Raw genomic sequence first — 14,827 nt, 5'->3', positions numbered from 1 at the left:
CTCCGCGATGGGAGAGGCCACAGCAGTGAGAGGCCCGCGTACCGCAAGAAAAAAAAAAAAAAAAAAAAAAAGGGGAGTTGTTGGGGACATGTAATCAAAGTCTTACAAAGGTCCTGACAATCTCAGCAGCAGGCTCGGCCAGGGTCATGATGGTAGTCTTAAATGGGAAATCAACAAATCAAAAGGTATGAACTTTAAAAAAGCTTAAAAAAATAAATAAAAATAAAAAAGCTTAATATTCCTCATTTTCGCTCAAATTTTTGTACCAATTTATGTCTTCACCAACAAATTATGTAGAAGTGTATTTCCCAGTCCCCTCACCCTTGTCAACCTTGGATATTATCAACCTATGTCAGTCTAATAGCAGGCAAATGATTTCTCACTGTGGTTAATTTGTGTTTAATTACTAGAGGGGTTGAACATCTTCTTAAATGTTCGTGGATCATTTTAAATTTTTTTTGGTGAAAACCTATGGTTGTTAGTTATTGCTGGGTTCCTCTTTTATTTAAGTGCTCCTTTAAGCTTTTTAAAAGAGAAGTAGAGGGTAGATTCTACTAGTGGATGGCAGCCTAACAGTAGATCACTGAGTATCACACCTGCACATAATAGGTACTCAATAAACCTGTGGCAAATTAATGAAAGATCATCAAGCAACCCGCTTGGTGAGGTGTGTAGGGTACTATTCTATCCTGCTTTTTTGCCCTCCTGATTGATTCTGAGCTTGGGTAGAGGAGTGAAATCTTTACCTGCTTTTGAGGGGAGGGGAGCTAAGGTGGAGATAGGATGTGATGGTCCAGTACGAACAGGTGAACTGAATCCTACTTGGCTCATGACTTATAGAGATGATCCCAGAAAATACACCAGGGAGGGTGTGGCTTGCAGAACATGACACTTTTAGTTCTTGCTTGATGACAGACTCAAATTCTGAATCTCACCACAGAGAGAACCCTAAACTCGGGATGATTCCAAAATGTGGCAAAGTTCTGTCTTCAAAGTTACCCCTCACAATTTTCAATCTTCCACCTAAAACTTTCCATCACAAGTTTAAAAGGATGCAACTCCAAATTTAGTGCAGCTATTAACACATTTTAAAATAAGACTTATGTGACTCTTGGCTATACATGCAGTGATATCTAAATACCATAGCAATTTGATACCCACCACTTAAAAATACATAAACACACATCTTTGGTCAATTAATCTTTTTTTTTTTTTTTTTTTTTTTTTTTTTTTTTTTTTTTTTTTTTTTTGTGGTACGCGGGCCTCTCACTGTTGTGGCCTCTCCCGTTGCGGAGCTCAGGCTCCGGACGCGCAAGCTCAGCAGCCATGGCTCACGGGCCCAGCCGCTCCACGGCATGTGGGATCTTCCCGGACCGGGGCACGAACCCATGTCCCCTGCATCGGCAGGCGGATTCTCAACCACTGCGCCACCAGGGAAGCCCTGGTCAATTAATCTTTGACAAAGGAGGGAAGAATATACAATGGAGAAAAGACAGTGTCTTCAGTAAGTGGCAATGGGAAAGCTGGACAGCAGCATGTAAATCAACAAAGTTAGAACACTCCCTCACACCATACTCAAAAATAAAATCAAAATAGCTTAAAGACTTAAATATGAGACATGACACCATAAAACTCATAGAAGAGAGCATAGACAAAACATTCTCTGACATAAATCATCAGTTTCCCAGGACAAAAGAAATAAAAGCAAAAACAAGTAAATGGGACCTAATCAAACGTGCAAGCTTTCGCACAGCAAAGGAGACCATAAACAAAACAAAAAGACAACCAACGGAATGGGAGAAAATACTTACAAATGATGCGACAGACAAGGGCTTAATTTTCAAAATATACAAACAGCTCATACAGCTCAACATCAAGAAATGCAAACTACCCTATGGACATAAGACCTAAATAGACTTTTCTCTAAAGAAGACCTCCAGATGGCCAACAGGCACATGAAAAGATGCTCAACATTGCTAATTATTAGAGAAATGCAAATCAAAACTACATTGAAGTATCACCTCACACCAGTCAGAATGACCATCACCAAAAAGTCTACAAATAATAAATGCTGGAGAGAGTGTGGAGAAAAGGGAACCTTCCTATACTGTTGGTGGGAATGTAAACTGGTGCAGCCACTGTGGGGAACATTATAGGGGTTCCTTAAAAAACGAAAAATAGGCTTACCATATAATCCAGCGATCCCACTCCTGGGCAAATATGTAGAAAAGATGAAAACTCTAATTCGAACAGATACATGCATCCCAATGTTCATAGCAGGACTGTTTACAAGAGCCAAGACATGGAAGCAACCTAAATGTCCACCAACAGAGGAATGGATAAAGAAGATGTGGTACATATACACAATGGAGTACTAGTCAGCCATTAAAAAGAATGAAATGATGCCATTTGCAGCAACATGGATGGACCTAGACATTATCATACTAAGTGAAGTAAGTCAGAGAAAGACAAATATCATATGATATCACTTAAATGTGGAATGTAAAAAAATGACACAAATGAACTTATTTACAAAGCAGAAACAGACCCATAGACATAGACAACAAACTTATGGTTAGCAGAGGGGAAAAGGATGAGGGATAAATTAGGAGCTTGGGATTTAGAAAAAGAAAATGAAATAAATAAATAAATAAAATAAAAATATCTAAGTTCTTCTTTCACTGCTCCTTTTTCTTCCTAAACCTGTCTTTCCAACCACTTCCCACATCTAATTTTATCCTAATATAATACACGCTATGTTTGGAAGTCTTTTATGAATTATTCCTATCAGGTTTCTCCGCAATATAAATATAAATTAAAATTTAAGGAAAGTTTATATCCTGTGATCAGAAGTCTTTAAGAACTGAAAAGTTTCTGCTGGCTAGGGTTACCATTGCCATTATTAGTAACATGTATTTGATTAAAGCAATATATATGGGTTGCTAATTTTGGTAAATAATTGTTAAACATAAAAAAGTACATTTTAATTGGAAATGCATCTCTTAATGAGGTGAATGAGGTTGTTTTTCTCCCCCAGTTTATTTATCTCTCTACTGGAATAAGATCCATTAACATCAGATCAGTTCCTTTTTTAATTGTCATAGGTGCTGGTGCTGAGAAACTTCCACATAGATAAGTACAAGAGAAAGGAAGGGTTTTTTTTTTTACAGCAATGCCACAGAAGTTTTTGGATTCGAGTTATAAGCCAGAAATCATGCAGTGATCAGCAAGAAACTAACATGACATTGTAAAGCAACTATACTACAATAAAAATTAATTTTTTAAAAAAGAAAAAGGGCTTCCCTGGTGGCGCAGTGGTTGAGAGTCCGCCTGCCGATGCAGGGGACGCGGGTTCGTGCCCCGCTCCGGGAAGATCCCACATGCCATGGAGCAGCTGGGCCCGTGAGCCGTGACCGCTGAGCCTGTGCGTCCGGAGCCTGTGCTCCGCAGCGGGAGAGGCCACAACAGTGAGAGGCCCGTGTACCGCAAAAAAAAAAAAAAAGAAATCAGGCCATGATCCATCATTAGCAATTCTTTTTAATGGTCTGTCAGTTGATGATAACAATTAGTTCTTGCATCCTTCCTTGGTTCTATGTGCTCCTGTGGTGTTAGCATCATCCTCCCTGGGCACTTATGTTGTCAGCCTGTGGCACTCCTCCGAAGTGAAGAGGAGATATTGATACTTCCCACCATACAGTCAGTGCGTGCTGCACTCAGTAATTTCACAGTATGCAAAGAAAAAAACTGACAAAATACTCAGACCCACTTTTCTGGGTAAGGTTTAGATCAGCGGCCACCAAAGCACCTTCTGCCTGTTGGTTCCTGGGGATGTCTGTGCAGGTATCTAGCTTTTGCCCAAATCTCATTTCTGTTTTGACACCTTGTGCTTCCTCTACACATCCTCACTGCATAAATTAGCTCCTGCTCGGCACTCACTAGAGTTTTCTTCTTGGTGACCACTCAGGCTGGCACATTTGCTGGAGCAGTGTCTCAAAACGCATTCTCCTTATTTCTGCAAAAGGTGGACCCATCGTTGTCAGAGCTCTGAGCCGCTGACAAGTCCCCTGCACCACGTTTCATCTCTGTGCTCTGAGCCTTGTGCTTTCTTACGCAGCCACACCTATGCCTTCGATTTCTGTGCGTGAGCACAGATGTCTCATAGAGTTGTATCTCTAGCCAAGATCTCTCCTCTTTTAGTCATATTCTTCCCAGACATCCCTCTTGCCCATCTCAGAGATGTTTCCAAACTTAAATTTAATATCTCTAACACTGAACTTTTGAGTCCTTCCAAACCTCTCCCTCCTAAAAACAAAAAACCAGAAATGAAACAGGCCAGTTCTCTTCCAGGGCCTCCCACTCCCATCCAGTGACTGTTACTGCTGTCCACCCAGCCAGAAACGTGGGAGTGACCTTGACCCCTCTGTCCTGCCCACTTCCTGCAGCCCATCCCTTACAGCCCCTGGAAGGTCCAATCTCTAGCTCTCTCTTGGTTTGGGCCGCTCTTCTGCAGTCCTACCATGCACCCAGGTTCTCACCATCCTAGTGGATTCTTGCTCCCAAGGGGCAATCATGCCGGGCCCAGCGAGGCCGGCTCACCCCTCCAACCTTGTCTGACATCGTGTTCCCTTTGTTCCCTCTCTCCTCGAACTGTGCTGTCTTACTTGGGGGGCCTCCCCCGCCACAGGCTAATCCCCTTGTTGAAACTGAGTCCCCCTAAAGCCGAGTTCCCTTACTAAGTTTATGACTAATCTCTACCCAAAACTTTATTCCCTTTGCTGTCCCAACCCCTCTTCCCTCTCAGGACTGAGGCGTATCAAAGAAAAGGGGTGACTGAAGCCAAGCAGGACCCTGCAGGACCTTCCCTAGGACAAAAGCCCCTGTGCTCTGTGCTCCGAGCATCCCGGGACCTGCCTTCTTCCAGCAGCCTCTCCAGTCTGGTTGCCTCTCCTGGCTGGCTCGCCTCCCACACTGCAGCCTCTTTGGACTAAGGGGGTGTCCCTCTTTGTCAGACCCGCTCCAGGAGAGGCGGTCCCTTCCGGTCCGACACTCTCTTCGTGTTATGGGAAGGGCATGTATGGTTCCTAGCAAAGACAATGGGTATCTCTGTGCCTGTGTAATGTGTCCAAAATAGATTCATCTTGAAATTTATGGAGTAATCAGAGAACAGAAACTTCTAGTAAGTGTTCCTAGGGAATTATTATAAATTAGTATATATTTACTAGGCATCTGCTGTGCTAGGCACTGATGGGAGAAATAGAAATTTAAGATCAAGTCTCTCTTCCCTCAAAGAAGTAATACGTGCTTGTTGTCAAAATTAAAACAGTTTCGAAGTATAAAGAGTAAAAGTGAAAGGCCCTATTTGCTCCCTTCTCAATCCCTCTTGGTGAGATCTGTCCAAGCTGTTTTCATTGTTCTTAGAGGTGCCTGTAAATGCACATACACACATACACCGGGTTTTTAATGGGACTATGCTAGACACATTGTTCTGTAACTTGCTTCTTACAGTTTTACACCTTCCCATGTCCTATGTGCATATAGATCTACCTCATTCTTCTTAGTGGCTGCATCGTGTTTATAATAAGGACATACTATCATTCATTTAACGTTGTGTATTGATGGACATTTAGTTTAGTTCCAGTTTTTCCTTATTAGAGTCACATGCATAAGAAATTAACTTGTATAAATTCAACCATATGTGTTCAGCAAACAGTAAAAACAGGGGAACAATGAAGCAGTAAAAACAATGAGTAAGCATGCGTGGTGAAGAACACGAGCTCTGGAGCCAGACTACTGGATTCAAATCCTTCTCTGCCTCTTAGTAGCTGCGTGATCTTGGGCAAGTTACTTAAAATCTCTGTGCCTCACTTCCTCATCTGGAAAACGGAGGTAATAATGGTGCTTTATCTCATCGGGTTCTTACAAGGATTAAATGATTAACACATGCAATGCATTTAGAATAGTTCCTGGTGCATAGGGAGTACTAAATAAATGTTAACTATCATTCTATTTTTTTTTTTTTTTTTTTTTTTTTTTTTTTTGCGGTACGCGGGCCTCTCACTGTCGTGGCCTCTCCCGTTGCGGAGCACAGGCCCCGGACGCGCAGGCTCAGCGGCCACGGCTCACGGACCCAGCCGCTCCGCGGCACGTGGGATCCTCCCGGACCGGGGCACGAACCCGTGTCCCCTGAATCTGCAGGTGGACTCCCAACCACTGCACCACCAGGGAAGCCCCTCATTCTATTATTATTATTATTAATTATTTACAGAGTAGAAGGTATAGAGGAAGTTTTATTAAATATGGTTAACATTTATGAATTGGTTAACATTACTTCAAAATTATTTTGGCTAAAAGAAAGTGGTGGGTGTACCTACCTTCTCTGGCCTGCAGCTCGAGGGACACTGCAAAGTATGGTAGAATAAGTCCAAGTAAGGCCTTGTTCCCTTTTCTTTTTCACTTAGCTTTTGAACCAGGCAATGGTACAACTCTAAATAATCTGAACAGTCTCTATAGTGTGACTTGTGATATAACAAAACTTAAAGGTACCTTTATGGATATGTTTTAATAAACCCAGAGACACTGGGCTGAGCCTGCCGTGTGCTTTGGGTCTCCCCCAGAAACAGTGCTGATTATACCAGACTTGCACCTGCTAATGCAGCAGGTGGGGGGGGGGCTTCCCAGCAAGGGTGAGGAAGCCAGTGGATGGCACAACCAGGAGAAGCAGAGACACACCTGAACAGGTAAACAAACTCCTGTGGCTAAGAAGGCGGCAGTAAATCAATCAATCCTGTAAATCTTGGGGCTGCCCCACATCCTTCTAGTCAAGAATTATCATCTAGTTTCCACGGAGTCCAGCTGTGTTACCACGAGGCCAGACGAGGCTGAAGCTTCTGCCCTTCCCACTCCCATGTGAACCATTATAGTAAATCCTCTGTTATTTGAGATTCCTGAGTGAGTCTGATCCTTGACCTCACAGGGTCTAATTCAGACACTAGCAAATGGTTTCTTAAAAAAGAAAATATAGCCAGTAAGCAAACACCAGAGGGTGTTTGCCCTGCTAGTACGAAACACATACTAACATCACAAGAACCACAAACTATCTCCTTCCTTCTCTTCAACTCTCCTCCTCTTCCTGCTCCTTCTTTTTCCCTTGAAAAAGGCAGATTCGGGCTTCCCTGGTGGCGCAGTGGTTGAGAATCCGCCTGCCGATGCAGGAGACACGGGTTCGTGCCCTGGTCCGGGAAGATCCCACATGCCGCGGAGCAACTAAGCCCGTGAGCCATGGCCGCTGAGCCTGCGCGTCCGGAGCCTGTGCTCCGCAACGGGAGAGGCCACAACAGTGAGAGGCCCGCATACAGAAAAAAAAAAAAAAAAAAAAAAAAAAAAAAAAAAAGAAAAAGGCAGATTAAAAAAATATTATAGTATCTTATAAAGTTTCAACGAGTAGTAAATAAGTCACAGGGATCTAATGCACTGTATAGTGAATACAGACAAGAGTGTTGTACGATAATTATGTAATGGATGAATATTGTGACAATGGCAATCATCGTCAATATATAATATGTCAATATATAAATGTCAATGTAACATGCTGTACACAATGTTATATGTCAAATTTATTCAATAAAAAATTATAGTATCCAATTCTGGTGAGGGAGTAAAGAGAATGTATCAGTAAGTATGGAGAGTCTAAGATCTGTACCCTTTTATCTACTCATTCTACTTCTGGGTATGTCACCGAACAAAACAAAAACAAAACAGAGCAACCAACAACCACAACTAAAACCCTAAGTATAGAAAAAGCTTTACATCAAAGATGACCTTCACCATTGTAAATAGTGAATCATTAGAAACAACCTTGCAACTAGTTGTCTGCAATCAATATCCATTTCTCTCGCTCTCTAATTATGATGGAATCCCTGACCTAGGTCAGCACACGGCTGTCAAAATTTATGACTACATTTCCCAGCCTCCCTTGCACCCAGGTGACCATGTGACTAAGTGCTGGCCAATGGAGATACAGGCAAAAGTGAGGATGTGGCTTCTGACCGAGGCTCCCCTACTCTCTGCCTAGAATGGGGACGTAGTTGTGACCCACCTGGGACTGTGCTGATGTGGGCAGCATCCTGGGGATGGCAGAGCAATGAGATGGAAAAAGCCTCTTTGTCAGCACCGTGGAGCCACCATACTAGAGCTGGTCTGTTTGGATAAGAAAACCGTAAATTCAAATTTCCCTTTGTTTGTTGGCCACGCCACATGGCTTGCAGGATCTTACTTCTCTGACCAGGGACCGAACCTGGGCCCCGGCAGTGAAAGCACTGCGTCCTAACCACTGGACCGCCAGGGAACTCCTCCCTTTGTTATTTTGAGTCTCTGTTCCAGCAGGCAAGTCTGCATCTAGCTAAAACACACATAAATCAACAGGAAACAAGGGATTGGCATATCCACTTGGTGAGATATTAGGTAGCTGCTGAACTTAACTGATGAAGGTATGAAATAATAAAACACTCTTAAGATATATTAATTTTTAAAAGGATGAAAAATTTTGCATGTGGATTGATGATTATATCTAAGTAAAGCTCTTATTAGAAAGAAAACATTGGAAATTTTACATTGAAATGTTAATAAGGGTTATAGTTTAGATAATGAAACATTGAAGGATCTGTATTTTTTCTTCTCTCACTTTATTATTTAAAATTAAAAAAATATATATTGGGATTGGTTGCCTTAGGCTAGGCCTCATGTGCAGGTAACACAGGCATCGGCCAGTGTTGTAGGGAACACGGGGAAGACGCTCCCAGCAAAGGCTGCCTCACTAGACCACCCGTGATTACAGCAATTCCATTACTGACATGCTCTTTACAGTAATTCCATTACTGGCTGCTATTTTATCCCCCCTTTGAGGTAACACACTAAGTGTCTGATACATTGGGATGAATCCCTTAATAGGCTGGAACAGCTTGGTAATTAGTGCTCGTGAGATAAATGGGCATGGGTGGGGGTGAGGAGGCAGATGCGGAAGAAAGGGAAAGTGGGAAACATCAAGAGATAGATGTCATCGACCTTAAGCTTTGCCTAAATGAGTTCTTGTTGACCCAGACGCTGCTGGCTGTCTACTCAATGTCCATTCTCCCCTTCTTCCTTGCTAATCGATTACCAGGTGGTTTTTTTTTTTTTTTGGTGGTGTGGGGGGTGAGCAGTAATTTCCCATCATGCCTTGCAACTAGTAGTGACGTAGTGACATTTTTTTCCTCATCAGTCAGAAGTGAGAGGAAGTTTAGGGGTGGGGCTTCTGGACAAGCTACGGTTTTCCAGATAAAAATGGACAGAGTTAGTTGACATACTTTTCATTCTTAGCCCTTCCCCTTTCTTCCCATCTGGGCCACAAACACAATGCCTGGAGGTACAGCTGACATCTTTTGTTGATGGCATAAAAAGTGTTAAAAGGTAAGTTTCAGAAAAAAAAGTAAAATCATGCCTCACATTCAGATATAAAAATGAACATATGTTAAAGATTTTATTGAACTCATGAGGGAACTAGGCAAATGTTATAAAGTGCCAAGAAGCACAAATTCATATGGAGTAAAGGAATGCTGAAATGAATGGAAAATGGAGGTAAAACTGGCTTTCCACAGGGTAGGAGGGAAGACACTTGAACCTTTACCTGAGAGGGCAGAATCTGCTTAGTTACAGACAGGAATTCTGCATTGCTGTTAGTTACCTACAATGAGTTTGAGTTGTGAAATAGCTGCCTGGGTCTGATCAGGTGGAAGGGTATGTGACAGATAACGGGTACTTTTCCATCAAAGTACAAATGTTTTTCTCCAGAAGGAAGATTAAAAGAAACTTCAGTGATGGTATCAGCTCTGGACTACAGACCTCTGGACTCCTTTGAAGGGAGAAAAATAAACCCCTATCTTCTTAAAGCAGGGTCTTCCCTGGTGGTGCAGTGGTTAAGAATCTGCCTGCCAATGCAGGGGACACGGGTTCGATCCCTGCTCCAGGAAGATCTCACATGCCGCGGAGCAACTAAGCCCGTGCGCCATAACTACTGAGCCTGGGCTCTAGAGCCCACAAGCCACAACTACTGAACATGTGTGCCACAACTACTGAGCCCGCGCTCTAGAGCCCACGAGGAACAACTACTGAGCCCATGTGCCACAACTACTGAAGCCCACGCATCTAGAGCCCATGCTCCTCAACAAGAGAAGCCACCGCAATGAGAAGCCTGCACACCTCAACGAAGAGTAGCCCCTGCTCGCCACAACTGGAGAAAGCCCGTGTGCAGCAACGAAGACCCAACGCAGCCAAAAATAAATAAATTAAATAAATTTTTAAAAAAAGACTCCAGGGAGCAGAGAACCCCAGAGTGTGAGCTAATGTCTGCAGCCACTTTTAGTTACCCTGAGGGCATCTGCCAATTCTGGACACAGGCATGAGGCTGAGAATCCAGACTTTGAATCCGCAGAGGGCCACTGCTGCGGACAGGCAAACAGCAGAGCTTTTGGCAGAGACTGAGTGGGGAATTCCAAGGACATGTGCCAGATTCTGGGCAACTCTGTATTTCAAGAAACTGAAATTTACGTGGAAAGCCTCTGAAAAGCAGAGGAAGCTTTTGATAGACTTGCAAGGTGAAGGTCTGCATTTGAGACCTGCTGGGGTGCTGATGGGGTGGGTCACTGCAGAGCAAACCCCAGGCTCCCAGGTGGAAGTTGGAGACACAGAGGTAGACTGAGCCCTATCAGGATCTCAATGCAGCTGTGACTCCGCACAAGATTAGCTACTCTTCTCATCGGTCTCGTGGAGGAAGGGGTAAACCCTCCCTGGAGGATAGTAAGATTTGAAGCCTCTATAACTTTTTACAAGCAAAATTTGGCATCTAATAAAAAATTACTGGATATATGAAAAACCAGAGAGAAAAGACAATAGAAACAGACCCACAGTTAAGCCAGATACGGAAGTCACCTGACTTTAAAATTACTATGGTTAACATGTTCAAGAAAATAGAGGAAAAGATGGAGAATTTTACTTGAGTATTGAAATCTGGAAAAATAAATCAAATGGAAGCCCTAGAGCTAAAAAGTACATTAAATAAAATTATGAAGTCAGTATATTAGACACAACAGAAGACAGGGGTAGTGAACTGGGGACAAATCAATAGAGAATATACAAATTGAAACACAACAGGAAAGAATGGAAAAAATACAGAAACAAGCATTAGAGACATGTGTGACACTATGAGACGGTGAAACATATATGTAATTAGTTTCTCAGAAAAAGAAAGAGAATAGGGCAATACCAAAAGAGATGATAACCAAGAGTTTCCCAAAACTGATGAGACATCAATCACAGATTCAAGAAGCACTATGACTCCAAAGCAAGATAAACACAAAGCCAGCCACACCTAGCACATCATAGCAGGACTGCTGAAAACCAAAGATAAACATAAAATGTTAAGAGGATCCAGAAAAAAAAAAAAGATACATTACCTTTGAAGATTGTTGGCTGACTTTAGAAACAATAAAGCCCAAGACAACGGAATGACATCTTTAATGTGATGAAAGAAAATAAACCTGTTAACATTCCCCACAGTTTTAGGCATTAGGTTTTATTTAGAGAACAGGGATAGTGAAGATTTCTGATTTTATCTTTTTTTTTTTTTTTTTTTTTGGCCTTACCGCCTGGCATGTGGGATCTTAGCTCACCAACCAGGGATCGAACCTGCGCCCCCTGCCTTGGAAGTGCCGAGTTTTAATCACTGGACCGCCAGGGAAGTCCCCCTCTGACTTTATTTTTAATTGTCTTGCATAGTATGTGATTTATAAGTTATCTGGAATTAAGTAAAAAAAAAAAAGTATTCTAGCATTCCATAGAAGTTTCTCAAACTGTAAGCCTATAGCAATGATTAGCTACTTTCTTGCCTCCATAGTCACCTTAGTTTTAATTCATCCCTATATTTAAATCACAAAACAAATGTTGTATATAGAATTCTTTCTAACTTTAAAAATGGATTAAACAGTAGAACACAGATAGATTACCCAAAACTTAATTCAATAGTATTGATACCATGGTTTAATTTACTTCATCATCTCTGCCCTTATTTTATTTTATTTTTCAAAGTTAGTCCATTGCCTACGTACGCATCTTTTGGGAGACAGATGAATGGAGTACTTGTGTTAAACATCTGGGACCAGGATATGTCAGAGATTCAAAACCAGGACACAGAACATGAGGGCTAAATGCTTCTAGAATGATTCTACCTGAGTCACAAGTGAGCAGGCCAAGTCCTTTCTGATAGTACCTGAGATCTATCCTCCCAGCCCATGTTTCCTCAGCCTCGGAGTAACTCTCATCTGATATTTTCATAACTTCTTTCAGCTTCTATCATTTTCACGGGTGACTGAAATTATGTATTCCCAGTCAGATGGGAACAAACCTCCCTCTCCACCTGCTTGTTTTCTCTGTTCCTTCCACATTCTTCTCATCCAGCCAAGATGCTGAATAAAACGACCATATCTCCTAATATCAGTGAAACTGAAAACTTACCAGACTGAAAGTATGAATCATCATTCAAATTCCCCCCAAAATTCTAGCTTATAACCACTCCTCGGAAATTCCCATTTATAAATAGAAAAATCAAGAATGAAGTTATTTTCTTTTTAAATCCATTTCTCCATCTATAAAAAAATTAGTTTACCACACAACTTAACCCACTGCATGTATATTGTTCTGATCCAAGCAACTATAAATAAAGCTGAACTGCCAAAACTTCCTATCTCTTTTCGTTTTTTCTAGTAAGAATTGGTAACATTTAGCGTTAAATTTCACCGTCATGCAAAGGATGTTTAAGGATTTTCTGGTTTTACTCCACCGGAAGTAGGATCAGTTATACAGAAGTCCCCTGATTCTTTATCACCACAAAACCCACAACAACCAAAACACATACACAAATTAAGAATTCTTCATCTCAAGAAACTGCAGTTGAAGCTACTAAATGTAAGAACAGCAGAAAAGAGGCAGATTAATAAAATACAATAAGAACCATAAAAGTTGGATTATGCATTTTCATCTTGATAGATACTGCTATTTCGCCCTCTTAAGAGTTGGACCAATTTAACCTTCCACAAGTAAGGTATGAGGGTGCTTATTTCCATAGCCTTGTTATCATAGCATGGTATCCAATTTTTTTTCAGTCTGAGAGGTAAAGAGTGGTATTTTGGTGTAGTTTTATAGTTAGTATCTCATCATGAATGAGATTAGTAATTTTTTGTACGCTTACAAACCATTTATATTTCCTTTTCAGTGAATCATATTTTAGTAGCTTTTGCCCAGTTTTCTATTTTGTTTTTTTTTTCTTATCAAATTGTGAGAGTTCTTTATGTACTAAAGAGATTTGTCTCTGATGTGAACTGGCAATACTTTCCCCCGTTAGGCCATTTGTCTTTCGCCTTGACTAAGAAGTTGATGTGGCCCAAGGTAAAGAACTTTAATTTCAAAGCTTTCCTAAGTGTCTGTGTGCTCAAAGGAGGCTACGGAGGTAGGAGACTCTTGTTTGGAAAGACACATCAATCTGCCTGCTTCCTATGCCCTGTCAGGCCCGTGGGCAACGCCTGCAGGTCAGCGGAGGAAAAAAGGGAACGCATGTTGCTCGCATGGTGCGTGCAGAGTCCTATCGGTGGGGTCCCACACAGGGCACCTTTGGGAACACGTTTCTCTGCCCGAAGATGGATTTAGGCGGGAGGGCACCAGGAGGGGGGGTCGTGTTTCCCTCTCCTGGTGGTGGGTGTCAGAGTGTGTGCAAAGCCTCTTTCAGACCGTCCGCGGCTCCTGGTGTGATTCTAGACCCAACACATCCATTTTGGGAAAGGTGATGCAGGGGCTACTAGTGTCCTGGCGATTGTCCCGGTGTAGTGAGAGGGCCAGATGCTAGAGCACGGTTTCTCCACGGTGCCCCGGCGGGCAGCGGTACTGTCGTCCCGGGTGAGGTGGGGGCCAGGTAGCTTGCCCAGGTACCCAGGGCTGGAACCGGCTGCCGGGTGCCGGGCCCAAGCTCTCAAGCCCCAGCCCTCAGCAGTGCTAGAGCGGGTCCAAGGAAAGGCCTTGGGATTCGCAATGGAAGGGCCAACAACCTCACCGGAGTAAACTTTCTGGGGTCTGAGACGGACTCTAGCTTCCATTCCCGGGTCCTGCCAAGGGCGGGTGTAACCATCTCTTTAAGCTCGGCCAGGACCTGTGCTCAACCGCCCAGGCTCTGCTCTCGACCTCTGAGCATTTCACACATTGCCCTCAAGTTTTTATGCACCCTTGTCTTTTTTTTGTTTGTTTTTTGGCTGCGCCGCGTGGGATCTTAGTTCCCCGACCAGGGATGGAACCCGCGCCCCCTGCACTGGAAGCGCAGAGTCCTAACCCCTGGACCGCCAGGGAAGCCCCTGTGCACCCTGGTCTTATTTCCTCACCTAGACATCCGACATCGGCCGCGCAGAGGTTTACACGTATTGACCACGTCCGACGGCACAGCGCTTCGGCAGCAGGCGGATCTCCACAGATCTCGTCGCCGACAGCGTGTGGAGACCGCGTCAGGAGAGCCAAGCAACGAGCGGAGAGGCACGAGGGCAAGGAAGTGGAAGTTCACCGAGGGGAGGCCCCGGCGGGGTGGGGGACGGCGGGATGCAAAGCCAGACTTTAGGGGGAACATCACATCTGACCCAGCCTGGGGGGGGTGGGGAGAAAGGGACTTCCTGCCAGGTGCTCTGGCCTCTTTCGAGGCTTTTGGAGAAACGAAGCCAGGCTCCATTTCCTCTGAAGTCAGGCAAACCGGGCCGGGCCAGCA

Source organism: Kogia breviceps, chromosome 9, assembly GCF_026419965.1.
Source record: "Kogia breviceps isolate mKogBre1 chromosome 9, mKogBre1 haplotype 1, whole genome shotgun sequence".
Taxonomy (NCBI): domain Eukaryota; kingdom Metazoa; phylum Chordata; class Mammalia; order Artiodactyla; family Physeteridae; genus Kogia; species Kogia breviceps.
The sequence above is the reverse complement of the archived record's forward strand: the minus strand, read 5'-3'. Positions refer to the sequence as shown.